Source organism: Nothoprocta perdicaria, unplaced genomic scaffold, assembly GCF_003342845.1.
Source record: "Nothoprocta perdicaria isolate Ctin4 unplaced genomic scaffold, notPer1 scaffold_98, whole genome shotgun sequence".
Classification (NCBI taxonomy): Eukaryota; Metazoa; Chordata; class Aves; order Tinamiformes; family Tinamidae; genus Nothoprocta; species Nothoprocta perdicaria.
Window position 1 is genome coordinate 863,729 of NW_020456287.1, and position 20,352 is coordinate 884,080.

At 39.9% G+C, this 20,352-nt stretch overlaps 1 long non-coding RNA gene across 1 annotated transcript in view; it reads left to right on the forward strand.

Moving 5' to 3' along the window:
* Positions 1 to 20,352, forward strand: part of LOC112959323 — a 51,219-nt gene that overhangs the window by 24,013 nt on the left and 6,854 nt on the right. The window contains exons 7-8 of the long non-coding RNA XR_003251596.1: positions 5,781 to 5,929; positions 16,080 to 16,166. This is a non-coding gene — a long non-coding RNA (uncharacterized LOC112959323). The remainder of the gene's footprint in view (positions 1 to 5,780; positions 5,930 to 16,079; positions 16,167 to 20,352) is intronic.

Here is a 20,352-nt window from a genome sequence, read left to right on the forward strand (position 1 = left end):
CGAACAAAACAGGAAGGATTTTTCAATGAAGGGATGAATATAACCACTTGTAAGAGAAGCATAAAGTTGAATGAATATTTTTACATTGAGATGTGAAAACATACATCAGCTAGAAAGTCCTGCAGGAAATACTGGTGCAAAATTAGATCTTTCTGTTCCCAAACACAATTTACATATGTGTGGTCCTGAGTGGTGTGATGCGACTACCAGCTCCGTGAAATGTTCTTTGATCACATTAGCAAACAAGGCTGGTTAAGCCATAAATAGAATATAACTGTCTGCTCCTATGCAAGGAAGATAAGGTGAGGGAAATGTAATCTATAGAACCACCACCCCGTTCACAGATCCAGGAGTTCACGTGGCTAGTATCAGAGGCCACTAATTCCACAACATTCCACAAATGAAAAGGGAAGATGCAAAATCCACCAAGAAGCTTGTGGTGAAGGTTGGTTTCATCTGAATTTCTCTAGGATTTCAAGGAAGGATTCTGTCGGGTATAGGAAAATGTGTGTTTAAAAAAAATGTAGAAGAGGAATATGAATTGTGTGCGAGAAATACATTTCAAAATAGGCTACAGAAAGATATTTCTGTATAGTACTTAAAATAACTGGAAGAAATAATGAGAGATAATGCAGGCCTAGATCTGATAGTGATCAGAAAAAGAAAAAAAAATCTTAAATGAAGACCTTATAATTGAACAATACTTATCATCTATCAAAGAGTAATAGCAAGAAGCTAGTTCAACAGTAACACTGAAATAAAAGCAAGATTTCCTTAAAATTAAATGCTCGGTGAAGTATGTAGAAAGAAATAGAGCAGGAGCTGAAAAAAAAAATAAAGGAACTGGACATGGGAACTTCAAGCTTGACATCATGCAAAGGTAAAGGAAGCAAAGAGAAGACTTTGGACCATGTGATGCTAACTGAGAAAGCGTAATTCACATCTTTGCTAATGTAATCTTGTTGATATAATGTGAAAGACATGGAACTTTTAAAGAAGAAATACAAGGAAAAAAAAAMCAAATTTTGTAAACTATTTCTGTTTCCGGTAGAGTAACGCTGACTGAGAGGAAAACTGGTACCTCTGGCTACAAATCATATCATTTATCAGAAAAGAGAGTTGAAGAGGCAATGAACAGAAGTGGTCATTAAAAATATAGGAAATTACCTGGAACTGGTAACTGCCAGGTCCTGTCTGGCAGCTCCATACAGGTAGCACCAAGGAGCTGGTGTCCCTGCTCCTCAGCCTGGGCACTGCAGCCACAGGTGCCTTAAGCCTGTCCCACCCAGGCACCAGCTGCCCTCATCCTTGGCACAGAGTTGGTAGGAGGAGCACAAGATAGACCTSCTCTCTACCAGTTTTCACAGGTATTTATTTTCTTAGATGACTAGAGAACGAGAAGGGCTGTTTCACAGCTGTGAATTCATAGCACATCACAGCTCACATTCATGTGGGGAACCTTGCCCTGCAAAGCAAAGCAGCCCCTAGCCCAGAGTCTTCCCTGGGTTTTCTCTGTCTTTTCCAAGGAAAAGCACACCATATAGGATGCTAACAGTTAAATGCTGTGGATTATCACATGGGAGCTCCAAGCCCCTCCTCAGGATCATKAATGCAGATGCAACCATAGGAACTATGCCCAGTTGGCAATAACTACAGCCAAATTAGCCTGCTCCAAAATAAAACTGCAATGCCATCAAACCCAGCAATCTGAAGGTTTGGACTACCCTTTCCTGAGCATAAATGGCAGTGAATGTACTAACTTGGATCTAATGCACGAGTTTTATTTCAAAGAAATCTAAAAATAAGCCAGAAAAACAAAACAAACAAACAAACAAAAMAAAAMAAAAAAAAAAAACAGAGGAGAAAAATACAAGGCAAAATGGTAGCTATGTAATGGTGAAGTATTTTAAGTGGAAATGTAAAAGCCCACCAGATGAGTGAATATTCTTCTCAAAATAAACGGGGATACTATAAAGAAGTTAGTATCAAAATGTTTGAGTAAATACATTTAGTTTAATTAAAAAGCAATTGGATTCTGCCTGTGTTGATCTCCTTGTAGGATAGAGGTCTGAAATACATTTGCTTGTGGTGTTTTATTTTGGGACTTTCTAGAAGGAGCTGACACTGAAGTAGACACACTGTAATATAAAATAGCGATCTCATGCTGTATATTATGGCAGAAGTGTTTTACTGGATATTTTTACAGATTTCAAAAAGGGATATGAAATAATATCTTGGGATTAATATAATCTCTGTATTACTTGGACAATTTTCTAGTATGTGATGTAATAATTACTAGGTTCCAGGTCATATTCTAGCCTAGTGAGGTCACCATTTGTTTTTATTATTCTTTCTAATTTTACAGGTTGTAGAAAACTATGTTGAGCTACAGAGCCAGAGGAAATAAAATTACATTAATAGACTGCTTTAAAACTTAGAATTAACTGATTGAAGAAGAGAAAAAATGGAGGGGAAAACTTTTGGAAATTGGACAGTGCTAGAACACAGTTAGCGCAGGGTTGAATATTATCTTTTAAATCACTCAAACATAAAGAGAGGAAATAAACTGCTCAGAYGCAAACTGTATGCAGGTTTTGAATGGGGTTCTTCGGGTAGAGCACTGAGGATGTCTGCTCTCTATGTTGCTTTGCAAAATCAATCCTTGAAATATCATTTTAATGAGATACTATCTTTAGGTATGAGGATGCCATTGGGTTTATGAGGAAAAAAAAGCTCTTGCTATTTTTATGTGTATGTTAAACTAAGTTACATTTTAAAAGTGTGTAAAATTAAGGAGCTAATAAGTGACTAGAGCTGTTATATCTAGTGCTGTTATAACTATATGTAAAATGCTCAAGGCATTTTGGTAAGAAGAGTCAGGTAGAAGTAATTAAAAAAAACGCACAAAAAGCAACCAAAAGCAGGTAAGGACTCTCTTAAAATGCTACTAAATTTGCTAAATGTATCTAATCTACAAAGCGATTGAGGGGAGTTAAAGATATTCAGTCTAGATAGCACATAAATGAAAAAAAAAAGAAACTGGGCAAATTTTGAGAATGCTGGAAATGAAAAGGAAAACAGCCAGAAGTGGAGGAGAATTTGGAAGTAGATATATGGAAGCAAACCTTAAAAAGAAACGTTTCTTCATGGAACATTGGGTAGCGAATAGGTGATCATAATAGCCACCCAGCAATAAATTCACTTACAGGTTAAGTGACATGCTGTATTTGGAGAAGTCACCCCGCAGAAATGCAGACAGCTTCTCTGGAGAAACCAACCAGCCTTTTCTGGCTTCACTGTGTTGCCATCAACCATATGTGCAACGCAGTGGGGAGCTGTGCTGGGAAGAATCAATTCTCCAGCATGACTGTGTGATTCTTGACTTGCTTTGGCTTCCAGAGTTCTGTTCTTGCAAATAATAGTATGAGATACATTAGAAAAAAGAAGAGACTATAAATGAATATGAGAAAAATAGAGAAAAAATAAAGCAGATCTCAAAAAAAGGCTATATATCTAGGTGAAAATATCTTCATTCTAATAACGCTGGACTCGTGATTTGGAAAAACAAAAGTGTTACATAAAATTCTAATGCTGTAATCCCCTCGAGTGTAGTTCCAAAAAATGGCAGGAAACTAAAACTCATTGTGAATTTGTCCACTTCTCTCTAAATACATTCTATATTCTAAACCTAATGGCTGAATCTAAACCTAATGGTGGAACTGCTAGTTCCTCTTTTTAGAGGAAAAGCAGGCATTTTAAGACATCTATGAAAAAAAGAATCTGCAAGTGGCATGGCAGATAATGTGGCCACAAATGTCTGCTAGAGACGGGGTCTCGACTGCTTTTCTCTTCCTGGTAGTTACATTATGTGCCCATCACTGCTGCTTAAATAACCCCTTGCTGGGGCGAGCCTCTGTGCAAAGTTTCCCAAGGAAATGTGGGATCATCTGGGGGAGCTACTGGAAGCCAGGTGGGAGATACTGCTAGGCAGAGGTGGCGGCATCCAAAACTTGCCCCAGATTGCAAAAGGCTCATCCCGARGTGAGGAATGGGCTGCCCAGTGAGCAAGGCAGAGGGAGCAGAAGGCCATTGAGCCAATCTACTCATTTAGCTTACTGAGATCACGCCGCGATCTCGTAGGATTTGCATGTTTGCTAGATGGACAGATTAACTAGCTTGCAAAAGGCAACTACCAAATTTCAGGAATTCATTATGAAACTCGCCTTTGAATAAAGTATATGAATACTCAAAAGCAAAACCAAACTGTGGAAACCACTTCTTAGAAGAACTTTCGCATGTGCCTGGTATAGCTGCATGGTCTGTGCAAGTGAAGTAGAGCAAAGCAGAAAATCTGGGCTAGATGTCATAAAGCAGTGCCCAGTTTTCCACTTTTTTTTTTTCCCTGGGATAAACTGTCTTTGGTTAAAGAAAAAAGAAAGAAAAAAGGGAAAAAAAGTACTTTAAAAAGAAACTTCTCTACAGGCAGGCATCTGGAAATAAATGTGAAGAAAGACAGCCACTGCAGCATTTAAAGCACTTCTTTGATCTGTTATTATCTTACATCCTTTGTTTTACTTTTCTCGGTGCAGAATATTTCTGCCTTTTTCAGACAAAASTCATATTGAAAACAATGCAGAATGTGAAAGGCTTTCACCACAAACTAATGATTGTGTAATCAGCGGAAAGGGACACCATAATGTACTTGAATTAGCAACATTTTCAACCTCATTATCTATTTGGAATCAAAAAAAAAAATCAAATACAGGCTTTGAGTCAGAAAAGCAAGCTAAAAAAGAAGGAAGATTTGACTCAAAGCCTGTATTTGAGAACTACATTTATGTAGTTCATGCAGTCATATTGTCTACTAGACACTCCATGTAGCTGCCTATTTATTAAGGATAATTATATCCTTAACTGTTAACCTAAAAATAAAAGTTGCAATATTGCTAAATAAAAGGAAAATGTTTTTTAACCAATACTTTGAATGAGAGGGAAAAAAAAATGAGAAGAGAAACAGTAAAATACTCTACATTTCAAGAATTAAATGYCATTACTGATTTCCAAGACAATTACAGAAGAAGTCAGCAGATGCATTTTGTTTCAAGTCTCTGCAGGGTCTACTGCTGCACAGAACCACAAAATCCCAAATAACTTTGTCAGATGATGCAAAGTTAAAGAACACTCATACAAAAGGAGCAGATTAGAAGTCATTGAATAAAAATTGCCCACATCTCCATGTTAAAATCTGGAAAAGGGCAGTGATTGGGATGTTCAGTTGAAGGCGGATCCACGGGAGAGGGTGTGAATGAAAAGGCTTTTGGAAAGCAAGATTTAGAGTGCRTATATTGAAAGATCTGCATTTGTTTAGTCTAGAGAGGAGAAGATTGGGGGAAAAGAAATAATAGATAATAATAAATAAGAGTTAAACACTGGCACCGGGCTATCTCGGGATGATGGATAATCTCCTCACGGGCAGTTACGAACAGATGAGAAAAAGAGTTTCTACCATCACGACCGTGCTGTTGCATCTCTCCTTTCCTAACTCTGTTTGCTCTGCTGAACACAACAAATAAACTGGAATTTAAAGAAAGAAATTTGAAAATAAAATTCTGGAACGTGGAGACGAAAGTGGGTATTCTGAACACATGATAAATCATCAGAAAATGCAGGTGTCCCTTTTTGGCCAGTGGATTTATCCTTGTATTTTTTATGYCTTTATGTATTTTGATATTCCTTGATTTTAATTTTGAAGTTGATGGTCACGCAATTTTTACTTGCAGGTCGTAAACAAGGACCAAGCATTTTACCTGGTTGTGCAAGTGCTGCCAACACTGCTTACACTACTTGGCCCCCCAGATGTGAAGCTGGTTTCATCGCTGTCCACACACTAATTCCTTGGCTTCTGATTCTGCTAGCACGTGCTCTGCAGGTATGTTTGGCTTTGTTGATATTATGGGGGAATTTGCTGCATTCAGAACACATGTAGTGTCTGTTAAGTCTCATATAGATAACTGGAGCTGATTATTTGACAGAGTATCTGAAAAAGCTGGTGATTCGTAAATAAAAACAGAACTTTGATGATAAAGTTACTTTCTGTGGTTAGGAGTAGCAGCCTATTTTTACTGTGATAAGGAAATTCTGTTAGCAATAAGAAACCTAAGTGTATTATCTGTACTGTGTTAATAGAAGTCTTAAGCCTTTTAAGTGAAATTGGTTAGTGATATTAAAAGTGTCATTTATATTTGTGCTCCATATCTCAAGATACTTTATTTTCCTGCACTCAAAACCAATATTAGAAATTACATATGGTTCATGTTAGTGGCATCCGTGGTTTTGATTTTAATGAGAATCATTCATATATATGCTTTTGTTGAACCATACAATATGTGACATGAAAGAGCAAGTATATTGATGAAATAAAGATCTTTTGCCTATATTGTCGATTCTGAATACTAACATGTCTGTTCTTTCCATGAAATTAAACTGGAAGGAAAATGAGAAAAACATTTAATTACTGTGATCAATAATAAAAAAAAAACATCTGTTAAATTAGTCACTTCTGTTTACTTTTCAGTGCTTGTTCTTATATTTGGTCTATGACAGGAAGGCTTGTGAGTATTTGCAAATGGGCATTTATTGCACCTTCTTCTTCCAAATGATAACCAGAAATACTTCAGTTATTAGAAGCAACTCTATTAATGTGAATAGTATGCAGAGAATCAAGTGCTTTTCACTCAACTTCCTAAAGAGCATCTCTTCGCTCTTGTAGATCTGTCTTGTAAGCCTGGTGTGGAAGAACTCGGTGCTTCCAGTATAGCTTTAAAGATCAATATTGCAAATGATCAGGGCTTTTTTTTTTYYTTTTTTTTTTTGAGATTAGTGACATTTAATATGTTATTTGAAAATTTACTTGGAAGCCACTGAAGTCTTAAAATTTTTATAATACAAACCTATCTGGAGAAAGTTTATAATTCAACTTGATATGTTTAATTTGGGGACTCTTATTTGCCAACAACAATTGAATATGTTGTAACTTTGTTTGCTGCAGATTATACAGTATGTTAAAGTTRCCACGGGATCATGGAGCAAGAATAGGAATCACACACTACTACACTTTTTATACAAAAGTAATTTATGTACAACAGAAAAGCAGTATATTGCTCAGAGGAGCTTTGAAAGGAATACCTAGAGCAAGTAACTTCAGAATGTTTAATTCACACTTCTTTACAAGGATAGGGAAAAACAGTTCCTGGACAGAAATAAAATACTGTTTTATACAGCCATCTGAAAGAAGTTGAGTGATTTTACTTCCCATGAAAATGAAAAAAAAAATAGTTTATGGCCTAGGTATTTCTTGAACAGAGAGTAATAATTTTAAATCGTGAGATGCCTTAAAAATGAACAAATTGAGAAAAAATGCTGAATTAGTATCGCTCCTTTCTCTTATAAATGAAATCTAAAGTAGTCTATTTGGCAGAATTTGCTGTTTAACATTTGTTAATATCTTATTAATTTCATAATTTTACATATTGAAAATTCTCATGTATAGTTTAAAATTATGAGTGCAAACTATACTTTCAGCTTTCCTAATTCATTCTTTTATTGAACAGCTTAAAAATATTTTTCTTCTGACTAAAGGAAATGAACCAGAAGGGGGTTGTCAGCATGAAAAATTCAGTTTCTCTGGCTTTCTTCTAGGGCCTAATGCAACTACTGTAGAAATCAACTTCCAGTAAGGTGACTATTAATCTATTTTGGGTAGTATGCTATCCACCCAGATATAAAGATAATAAAATAGAATGATTTGAGCTCCATTTCCAAAGGTTACAAGGAATTTGATTGTCATTTGATGCTTTTGAAARTATTACTTACAGATTAAATCAAGGACCATCAGAAACAGTAAAATAATTATGAGGCTGTTAGGAAGGAAAATAGTACATGCAATTTGGATAACTGATTTTGTGGGGCAAAGAACAATATGCAAGCAAACTGGAAAAAAAAGGAATAACATATTATGTTGGTAGGAATATCTATAATTGGAAGGCATGGGATAGAATTTAGAAAACATAATGTGTAGTTTTTCTGTTTTCCTATTTTAACAGATTTAATAATGTTTAAAGTGGTAGAAATTCCATTGCTTAAAAATAGCTCAAATTGTATAGGACAAAGTTGTAGAAACTGTAGTTTAGAAAAATAATCCTGTGGTTGGTTAGGGGTCAGAAAGTATAAGCATTAGCATCTCAGAGTCTGGAAATTTTTAAGCCCATTTTGAGAAATAAGTAAGAGTGTGTCAAAATTCAGAAGATATTCTCTCCGGAGTTTTAGAGAAGGTATTTATGTGTAGTGTGGGGCTCTCCATGCAGTGATATACAGCAGTGGTATAAATAGTAGCTTATATAACACGTAGCTTGTGCGTGTGTTCAGCCCCACATTCGTATAACCCAGTTTTCCGTCTAGGTTGGCCAAAGCTCAAAGAGTTATTTTAATTGCCCAGTTTTAATGAAGTGCGYGAACAACTCATCTGGGATGCTTCTGGCTTCCTCTCCGAGTGTTTGGATGGATGGATTTCATGGCCGGTGTGCTCGTGCCCCGGGAGGGCAAAGACAGATTATTTGGACAGGCAGAGTCCATTAGATGGTATCTAATGCAGCAGACGACCACTTGAAGCACCTTCATGTCCTCTGCCCTCAGAACACCAACATTCTTCGTTCCAGTCTTTCCATCATGCCACAGAGATGGAAATAACCCAGTAGATGTACTCTGTGAGCTATTTCGCTTTATATATCAGAGTATAATTTAATGTAGTCACTTTTATCTCCTTATGACCATTAGCAAAACATGGCTTGATTTAGCATACTAGACACATCCCTTTATACAGGGTTAAGACACTCATAAGATACTGAGATTTAAGATTTTCCCAGATTTGAGTCTTCAAAACTTATTTGCGTCAATACTCTCCTCTCCAAGAGGAAACATACAGTGGGAAAACAGGGAGAAGACCTGCCTTGAATAGAAATCACTATTTCTAAATTCTACCAGGAGAGCTGTAGTTGCTCTTTAAGACAATGTTCTCAGTGTCCTACCAGCTGTGGCTCTGAGTTCCTGGGCCACATCCATTACGATGGCGCACTTGTATTGACAGGGAAGGCTGACAGAGGCAAAAGGAGCCTAATTCCAAGCACAAGTTGCTGTCCCTGCATGTAGCAAGGGATAAAAGATTCATCAGGAGCATGGTGCAAACTGGATTCATATATTTTAAAGCACAGAAAAGGCCTAATTWATTTCTTGGGCAGTGCACGCAGCAGCAGAGAGTGTTGACCACGATAACAACTGGCTGAATGCTGACCTTTATGTTGAACACCCTACGTATTTAGAGGCTTGTGGTGAGTATCGTGACAATTCCAGAGCCTTGTTGTACACAGGGCTGAGCAAAATGTAGCTCTTGGGCTTTTCTATCTGTTACTCTCTAACAAATTATCCAGAAGGAGATTCCCTTCTACAGCTCGGCACTTTAATTTGCTATTTCAAGTTCAGACAGGAGGAGTATCCATAAGCTCCTGGCCAGACACTCATCACTGATTTTGAATTGTCTGCCTGCAACTTGTCTGTTTTTATGTASGGGTGCATGCAGCAAGGAGAAGATGTTATATTCCCAATGGGAATGCTCTGCTACCTGTGTGTAGTGCTACCCTTCAGTCTTTCTATGGAACCAAGGAGGATTTTTCATTGATTTTTGCTGTGCCCCCTTTCTKTGAAGCGCAGTCATCACAACAGCCTGCCTCAGAAGATAAAGAGCTCTATGCAACAGATGATCCATTCTCTTCACAGTTCTAAAACTGTAAGATCAGTAGTTCTCAGAGTTAATAAACAGCAATGCTGGTTTGAAACACTCGGTTAATGGCATCACTGTTATACACCAGACTATCAAGAGCCTTTTACTTCCCACAAGAGAGATCCTAGACAGTAGCGGGTCACATTAATCAACCTCTAAGTCGCCCATTAAAATCAGTGAAACATCTTTCAGCATTTACAGTCTCTCACGACATATCCCATACTTAGTCTGCATTCTGCACCAAGTTGACTGAAACAGCAGCCCTGTARCTACATAGTATCTGCCAAATCAGATGGCTACGGAACAAAGTTAATCCTCATTAAAAACTAGGTAAACCCATCACAGATACACTGTGTGCCTTCTTGACATCTTGATTTGCCACAGGTCCGGGTAACAGGTTTGTCTGCTCAGAGATAGGGATTTGCTCAAATACAAGGTCTCTGTGATCCTCAGAGGATACTTGATGTCGATATAAATATCTCTTACTCACGACTTTCTGGACAAAAAGGAATTTGTTTACAGGAATTTACCAAACAAGAAGTAATAGCCAATACAATAATTAYGTACTGGTCCATAGGCCAGTGAGAGGCAAATTCCTCTTCAGAAACTTCCAGAAGCCTTATGGCTCTGGAGTTAAGTCAGTCAGGACCAAACAGTCTTCAGGGCAGGTAACATTGGAGGTTCTGACTCTTTCTAACTTTCAGATATCAAAACAGATAATCTTGGCAGGGAGCTAAGAACCATGACTGATCTGCCAAATTTATCGAATTTTCAAATGCAGCCTCTAATAGGTGCACTCTTCTTAAGAGACTAGGATAGATGTCCTGTTTTAATAAAAAGGATAATGTGAGTCCCTGAAAATTGCTTGCTTACCTATTGAATAACATCTTTTTTTTTTTTCCTTCCCTATGTCTTTTTCTGATACCTTTCTTTGAATCTTGTGGAACTTTCAGTGCAGTCTTCTTATGGCCTTAGCCAGACATATATTCTCGGATTAATCACCAGGTCCTGCAGCCATACCCAGCACCATCACACCTGATCGACTGGCCGCTGGCTAGGTGACATCTGCCGACAGAAGCTCTTTTGCAAAGGCACAGGTCATTTTGCATCAGAGTCACTTGAACTAGGGTGACTTGCCCACCTAAATGTAAGGGCTYTCTGAAGTGTGAGTATTCCAGCATTGTCAGTTTCTTTTATGCCCCTCTATTTCGATAGAACTGGATGATTTATTGGCTTTAAAACAGACAGGAACTTATGCATATTTTTCTAGGAGTTAATCTAAGAGTTCATTTTTCTGCTATAGCTGCCTATTTTCTGCTGTAGTGGGATACAGTATAGTGTTCACCTGACAAGAAGAAGATTTCTGAAGGAGCTTTGTTTGTATTTTTACCCAAGGATGGAAAACCATCCCATCTACCCATTTTAACACCTTTTCCCCCAGACAACCTAGGCTTTCCAATCTGCTTGAGAAATATCCATATGCCTTGTGAGACACACAGAAAGGAATCARTGGAAAATGGAGTATGAAACTGTGTCAAACTCCTAATAAAGTAACGTGAAATTTGTACAAGCTTCTGGTGTTTTAATTACTGTGCTAAGTGTACACACTAAAGGTACGCTGCCAAACTTCAGGAACAAAGCCCTCTTCCTTMAAGACTACTTTATCTTCATTTTTTACTTCATTTTTCAGCTAACATTTACATTCATTCCTTGAGCTTTGCTTCTTAAGCAAGTAATTTTCTTAGAAGKGGACTGATTTCTGTGGATTGGCAATTTTTCTTCTCTTCATTTCCACTCCCTACTATTCTTTTAGACTCTGCTTGCAGAAAGACCAGCAGGTTTTTAAGAGCACAATATGCATGACTGCATCTTTTCCTCTAGTGCATCTTCCTTAACAGTGGGAACCAGTGGCTCTCTCAGAATGTGCTCATCGAAGCTTCCAGTTCCCTGGGATCTTGGAAGGACTTCTGGGCAATAGCAGCTTCAGCATCTGCCACAGTTAACAGGCAAACCAGTCTTTGATTGGCAGCACTAAGAAGAAATAGATTCCCAGGACAGGGGCAATGGCTTCTACTGTCAAGTTTTTAATTGCAGCGCCCTTCTAACACTTCCTCAGTCACAAAATAATGCTTTAACATGACACATGGGAAGCGTGGACATTGATTGACTTTACATCTTCTTGATCGGTATAGAAATCTCATAAAGCTGCTTGTAGGTAGGTTAAAAGCCAATAATATAGTGAATTTTATTGTTTTCATATCTATGAGTATTAAACSCCTAAAGTTCTTTGCTGAAAGATAGTATGGGTGCAAGAAGGTCACATGGATCTAAGGAGAGACTGCAGAAGATCTTGAAAGAGAGATCTAGTGAAGGTGACTGAGCAGAAAAACAAAACACTTCAGGCTCAAGAAAAATCCTYGGCTAAAAAGCATGTGGATGCTGGAAGACTGCACAGGGGCAAGATTGTGTTTGCTTGCTGCTGTCTTGCCCTTTTCTAAGGGAGCACTCGGGTAAGACCCTCTCCGTGTGTCTGCTGTGGAGGCAGGGTTGTGGGCCAGGTGCACCAGCCTGGCCTCTCTCATCCTTTAGAAGGGTTTGTGTTTGGCTCTTGGCCTCGTGGTAGTCTTTGCAGTAATGAAACAAATGCTTTCAGGATCTTCCCCTCTCCAAAATCAACCAACTAGGGCCTACCTCAATCCTCCTCCCTGTTATTGCACTGTCAGCTTTGATAAATACGTGGTCTGTAATATTTTGAAGATTTTGTAACACAACTTAATGAAAAGTCTCTGCCTCATTTCTGTTTCCTCACTTCATCGTGCCCTATCAAAACCAAACTTTGTGCCCCTTTATCTCTTCAGAAACTGTTTTTTATCATTGTAATTTTGACCAATGACTTTTCTTTTTCCTCCTGCTTACCTTCAGATGCTGTCTACAACTGAGAGGAAAGCTTTGAGCTCATCACAGAAAAGACCAAGCAAACTAACAGAAAACCCATGAGATAGGGATGTTTCCATCACAGACATTTAGCAGGAGGCATTTCATTCTGATCCCTATTGAGTAWTAACAATATGAATACAATGAATAGCAATATTCATTTTGATCCTTGCTAAATAACCCTGCTTCATTGGTGTTTGGACCAGATCATCTTCAGAGATCCCTTCCAAACCCAACTATTCTGTGATTCTGTGAATCCTCAGAACAAAACAGGTTCAGAAAGCCAGGATCTTCAGAAGTTCTCAGAAAGAACTTTCTCATCCTTGGTCTCCTGAAAAACTCGGTGACAGCAAGAAAAAGGAAATGCAATGTGAAGCCTGTGTACTTAGTGGAGATTAAGAGGGGTTAGGGAGCAGGAAGGGATGGAGGAATAGGGGAGGATCTGCAACCTTTCATAGCATCCTCTCACCCTCTGCCTCCTGGTGCTGGTAGGTCTGCACCTGAACAGCCCGTGTTTTACAGAAAAAAAAAGAAAGGCTTCTCCTGTTTGGCTTTACTTTAGCACCTCAGGTGTTAAGCAAATTACAGCAAACCTGTGTGCCAGGACTCTGTCTCTTTAACTTTATATGTACACCAGCAGGCACAGTAGGAACCCGTTCTGTTTTGAACATACTATAATATAAATGGCTGATAGAAAGGCAAGGAATGCACGTTTTCTATTGCTTGTGTGGCCTCCTGGAATGATTAATATAAATTTAATGAGATTTATATATACATTTTATTTAAATCAACTGTTTCTTTTTAACAAGACCACTTAAATATGAAAGTTGGGCAGCCTGTATTAAAGTTAAAATTACCACAGTCTTTTAAAATAATAAAAAATAAAAATACTCTGCAAAAACACATTTTTTATGCCAAAGTTTTAAAGACAGTTGAACAACTGAGTGAATGGGAGTCAGTGGCAGAGCACATGGAACTATAACCTAAGGAATGCTGGAACTGCTTCTGATAGCTCTTTTTTAATGTATTCATCCACTTTATATTAATGACTAGTATGTTCAAAATTGAAAAGTCYGCTGGGAGATGAAAAAAGGCAATTTCATTTTCTCACTGAGACCATGAATGAAAATTGTAAGAGGATGAGATGTACTGGTTCTAAAATCTTGAAGGTCGTGGTGACCAGAAACATTCTCTTAACTTCACCAGCTAACAGCGATTAGTCCTTGTTGAATAAATCAGTTTTTGGTGCAATATGTTCCGATAAATGTCCTTTTTTTCCTTGCATGTTAAGTACATTTGCAGTTATTTAATTTAACTGATAAAAATGAATTGCTCTTTTGCTACATTTTAATTAAATTACATTTTCCATTTACACAGAGTTTACAAATTATAATTGAAAGATTGAATCTTGTAGTAAAGAAAAGCAATTAAGCCTTCCATCATATAATGTAAAAATTAAGAATCATAGGTCAGCTGTAAAGAGTTGATAAAGTAAAAAATGTGTAGGTATTGAAGAATGATCTGGAGAGCAAAAAGAATCAYGTTTTGTGGGGAGGCTGTAGTTAAATGTGGGCTTTTACAATGAAAATAAGAGATACACATGTAAAGTGATATCAAAAGTGATTTTTGTCCTGATATGGGCACCGCGAGCCCTTGAGAAAGCCCTGGCTGGTGATGAGCTGGCCAGGGGCTCCCTGGGACCTGCGCAGGCCCTCGTTGGTCTCGGACAAGACTCAAGCAGCCATCACAGTGCAGTGGTCCCTGGATCTCTGAGACTTCGGAGCGGAAGAAACTTCCACCAGCAGCTTCCTCAGGACATTTGTCCTGTCCCCAGGACAAACCTAGRGAAGGTGGCAGCTGAGTTACTAACAACTGAGCGGGTCTAAGGTGGAGTGAGATGACCCAAGGTTACATGACGCTGACTATCAAGCGGGTTGTGATTGCTTGACAATTGCTCTCCACTTGGAAGACATAGGTTATTGCATTCCTCCGCTGACACAGAGTTTGTTTGCGTTGTTCATGCTGGATATTCCTAACTCCAGGGACTTTGCTAATGTGTGAAAACACAGTGAAGTTCAAACTGGAGCTCTGAAACTTGAAAGTCTGAAACTTGAAAGTCTCTGCTTTGTTAGATCTTTTCCTTGTGGCCAGCGGATGCCTGTCTTTAACTCAAGAGTTCAGGCTATGTCCAGCATCTACAGTGATCTTTGAAATGCTTTTTTTTTCCTGAATGGTGTCTTTGTTAGAGCTGGAGAAGTTTCAATGAAAGAATATCTCAGTTTTGTGCTTGAGGAATGCCATTGTATAAATTATCTTCTCGTATATGTTGCAGCATTAAGGCTGTTAAACAAATTAAAGACTAGCTACACCCTCATATCTTAGTATTTAAGGCTAATGCAGGAGATTAGCCTTGATCTGATTTTTTTTTTTTGTACTGTAAGGACTTACATTTCTTGCTCTGTGACAGAACTTCCTTTTGAGCTGCTGTCTAAAGTTACTGTTTCTTCCCCCATCAGCGAAGGTTTTAGTGATAATATAAACATCACCCTCTTTCAGTTCAAAAACTGAAATTATTTTTTTACTAAGTATTCCTTTTCTTGCTGACATGCAATCTCTCCCCCCCAAAAATAATCTTTTTGTGTTTTCCTTACACCTTAATATTTATCTGCTTAACTGACAAGAAACTTCTCTTCAATGTGTGAAAAACTAGAGAGGGAGAAAAAAGATGGTAGAGAAAATTGKTTTTTATTGTTGGTATTGATTAAAGAAATAAAAAGGGGGCAGCATGCAGTATTCAGCACTTGAAGGCACTCAAATGGTTAGAGAAGTACATATCTCTACCAAAGAAAGGAAGGTGAGTGTCCACCAGGACTCAGTACATGGGCACTTGTGACCTTGGTGGAATATGGACCCTAGGCCTAGGCCTTATRAAGGCCTCTAAAATGATGAATCTCCTATGTGAGAAACGGACAGTTTTACTACTACTTGTTTATTTGTTGTCACATGATCCAGCCTGTCATTATTTTAATTCTTGCTTCCAAGTGAAATGTCATCTAATATACAACTTTTTATCTGTAGAGCTCAACGCCTTTTTTTAAGTTTTGAAACAGATTTTGTAGCTTTTAGAGAGAGCTCGAGTAGAAGTGGACTAAATTGAGATTAAACCCCATTTATAACTTCTCACTGTTAGGCTGCTTCACAGACACTACCACAGGGACACACCTTTTAGCCACAGCTTTGTACAGAATCTGTGCAGTCTTTTTAAACACATTCAGAAAATTATCCTAAATTATTTCTTTTGATTTGTTTACAGGTCTACTTTACCTGCAGTGCTGAGCTTTCGTAATACCACGTTTTATATCTAGTGTCAAGCCTGAACCTTTCAAAACATGTGTCCAGGGTAAGTTAGTTTTTAATATGATTCTTACTTGTGTACTTCCATTAAAAAGGAGTATTTTATTGTAAAAAAATAAAAATAGGGACTTTATCTCTTTATCTGAGGCTCAGCTCTGATGGCAGGGCCCATCCCCGAGCAGAGGGTGCTRTGAGGCAGCCTGGGTTCCTGCGGGAGCTCGGCGAGAGCTTTTCTCGCAGCGCACTGAGGAAGTGTGCGGCCTGCATCAGCTTTTAAAATAGTGCAACCTGATCCTGGCTTCGCAGCTCCAGGGATGGGGGYGGGGAGCCAAGGTGAAAGAATAGCAGCCCCGATCCTCCTCCTCCTCGTTTTGGGTCTGGTTCACTCTGTTGAGTGAAGGGAGCATTAATTGTGCGTGACCGTTATGAGAAAGGACCCTTTGCTCTCACCCTTTACAGTTCTCGTGTCATGCGAGCACAAGGCCAGGTTTAATCTAGGCTGTATTAAGAGCAGCTAAATACACTTAGAGTGTTGTAATGAGCTTCCCCCTCGTTTTCATTTTCCCTCGCTGGTATGTAAATCATTGCTCTAATGCTTGCTTCTGAGGGATAAAAATCTGTAGGAGTTACAGAGCTGAAGAGATTGCACTGATGTGTAGCTCCTTCTACTTAGTCTGCACTCTTGATCCCCCTGCTTAGCATTATAAAACTAAAACAAAGTAAAGTCCAAATCGAAAGAGACTATCTATTACATCTCAAACCGACAGATAGAAGTATGAAAGTCAAAGTTTTAATAATTTTGGTTGTTTTACTGGAATTACACTTGTGGCTAGAGCCTGAAAAGTTATTGAGATATAATAGTTTATAGATTTAATGTGGAAAAACTACCAAAATTAATATCTAGTCAGTGGTTATGGCAGCTTATCTCCAGCTGTCATACAGTGGAATCTGAAATTTGTTATTTTATTAGAAAAGATATTCATGCATATATCACATTCAGCCAGAAACAAGCACATTAGGAGTCCTGAAAAAGCTCAATGCTTTCAATGTTCTGTTTTGCCAGCCAGCGTTGCCTGGTTTTCAGCATATTTATTAATTCTTTGTGCAGCCCAAAATGCATATTTCTTGTCTTGCAAACTGTTACACATTTCTCCATTTGCATTTACCTTTTATAAAAGAAATATCTGTGTCTGTAATCTATGATAAATGTATATTTTTAGTCTGTGCTAGGTGCATGTGTTACATTTTAAATAATGCCCTTTTAAGCTACTATCATATAGTATTAAGAATGTTAACTGTGCAAATGGAATAGAAAATATTCATGAAAACTGAATTACAGTACTTTAAAATTCCTGAACAATATATTACTTTTTCTGAAGCATAAATGCCAGACTTGAAAACTATTCCATTAGATACTTATCAATATAACTAGAGGACACAACCCAGAACACAGAACTAGGTGCAAAAGAAGCAACTGGGGAAAATGATACTTCTCATTTCTAGGTACTAGAAATTGAAGTGGTGTACAGGTTTCTCATAGAATGCTCTCAGTTTTCGCTTTGAAGTGTCTTGCCATGACTTTCTAGCTGCTGGAAGGAGTCTTTTCTTCTCTTTCCCACTACCAAAACACCAGTTACTATAAAAGGGTGGCTGGATCGGTGTTCCTTTCTTTCTCTGCCTTAGGCTCCATTTTCAACAACTTTTTTTTCTCCTCCTGTATCTTATCTGTCTTGAAAAATTCCAGTATTTTTCTGCTGTTAATAATTCTGCCCAATGGCTCCAACGATATGAAATGAAGAGTTCTGATAGATAAAGAGCTAGGCAGAGGCTTCTGGCCAGCAGGAACTGGCGCTTCAGTGTTGTTGGTTCTGCAGGGCTGTGCAGGTTCTGTGCCGCAGCCGAGCAGCCGGCAACGGTGGGCACCTGTTTTAAGGTTTAGCTCAGAGCTGTAGAAATCCATAGCGCAGGATTTCTAGCAGAGCATAGGCCTTCACTGTCGCCAGAGGCAACCTCTCGTTACCCTTCGGGGTCAGGAGATTGCATTTCCCCACGGATTTCAAAGCGACAACAAAAAAGTGGGGATGAAGTATAAAATCATGTTCAAAAAGAYTGTCAGACACAAAATGGTGCAGCTGGGATGGTCACAGATGTAACAGTACAGCAGAAGTCACCATTTTTTGAACTCTCTAAAGGGAAAAGACCCTTGGGGTAATCAGCTGCTAAATTCTCATTTATGTAATCCAGATAATCAGAAGAAAAGCACATATAGATAAACTAATAAGTAGCAAAGTATATGTTTATAAAACTAACAAAACAGTGTCTTGACCTTTCACACGTGATGAGCGGTGCCACTACAGCAGAAGATTAAGTTGAAACTTTATATTGTGCCTGTGTAAATACAAGTTTCGACCTCCCCGTGAATTAATAGTTTCACTTTTCTTTGTTTGGAGACTAGCGACCCAGCTCTCGTTTCCAGTGCTTTCTGACAGCTCAAACAAATGGGGCTATTAACGTGAGGAGATAGAAGTGAGTGTATGTGTATATATACCTCCCTCTCCTTACATTAAGGGATTATCACATTAGTGCATGTAAGACATACGCAGTGCAGAAGTATTTTATGTGCYAAACACTAGCACCTTTCCGCGTGGGAAACCGAACTGACAGTCGCTTTTCTTCCCTGGGAGCCTGGCAGATCCGCACAACCACTAACAGGAGCCCGAAGGCCGGAGCGTCAGGGCTGGATTTGAGGTATTCGGAGGTCTGGCTCAGAGACGAGAGCGGCTCCGCTTCCCAGAGCTCCCTCCACGGGCCACGTCTCCAGCCCAGCCGCTTTCCCTGCCCCGACGCATCCACCCACCTCCTGCCTTCCGAAATCCAGAAATCCCGTGGGATTCCTTGGGTTTCGTGGCCGCTCAGAGCAGCTCCGGCCGCGCTGCGGCTCCGGGTGCCGCGGGGCAGGGAGCCCTCCAGGCGCTCCCGGCCTTTGGCCAAGCTATTCCCAGCGGATTTTAGCAGGCTGACGTTGACCTTGATCCCTCCGGGGACTGGCAAAGCCGGCACACAGGGCAAGCCCAGCCTGGCTTCGCTCTCAYCCCGTGTCCGGACCTGCGATCCCAGGAAAAGCAGCTGCGTGAGCTCCTTGCCCCCCGACACTCCCGGGAATCCGCAAGAAACCCGGCGAGGCGGCTCCCTTCATCTCCCATTTATTTCTGAGAGCCCGAAATGACGGGGCGCTCTGAAAGGGCGCGTTTGTCCTCCTACGAAGGTGCCCTGCGACGGCGCCCCAGGTCCCTGGTTCCCTTAATTCTGGATAACGGAAAACGCATAGGGATCCGCGAGGCTATGGAAGCGCGCATACTGTCATCGCGCCATGGAGCTTGGAAAGGCAGAGGAATTGGCCTTTTAAAGGTGGACCCGAGCGTTCAGACGCGAGGAGACCTGTGGGGTGCAGCTCTTAAGGATTTGGCGAAGGGGAGAAACGCCCGTGCGGAGGAAACGGGGCAAAGCGAGAGGCGAAGCGGGGACGCGCGCAGGACAAAGGAGACACTATTGACTCGCCGCAGACTGCCGACTTAGCAGCTCCGCTTTGCTTCCTTTCAACTTTTGTAACAGTAGGAGCTCAAAGCGGCCCGGGCGCCTTTTCTGCACAAATAGCAACAGCCAGACTTCAAAAACAAGCCCTGCGCTTTGAAGAAACCCCGGCCATTAACGCGTTAGGAGCTGTGTGTACGGCTAAACAGAGCTGCGTGACACTTGCACGTTTGCAGCGAGCCCGTGATTTAGGAGTAATTTTACATTAGTACATGCTGGCACGCTTTTTTTTTTTTTTTTTATTCCCCAGCAAGTATCAGTTTGTAAAACACTTTTTGTTGCCTTTAGTGCGATACGCATTTATTGACTTTGCAGTGGGTAAGTACAACTTCAATATTTTGACAAACCAAGTAAAAAGAAACCTTTTTTCCCCCTTTTTCCCCCTTTTCTTCCTTTTTCTTTTTCTTTTCCTCTCCCTCTGCGGTAGCAGACTGCGCTAAGCTCCTATCCTCGCACCAGCGCGATCCCGCCGCATGAAAACGCAGACGCGGCGCGARGTTTAGGTGCCGTTTAGCTCCGTTCCCTGGTACTCGGGGTCTCGGGCGGTGCCGTGACGCGCCCCCGCCTCGCCCCGCGGGGCCCGTTTCGCGCCGTGACGCGTTTCGTTCCGTTCCGTGCAACGTTTGCGGCGTCACGCGCGG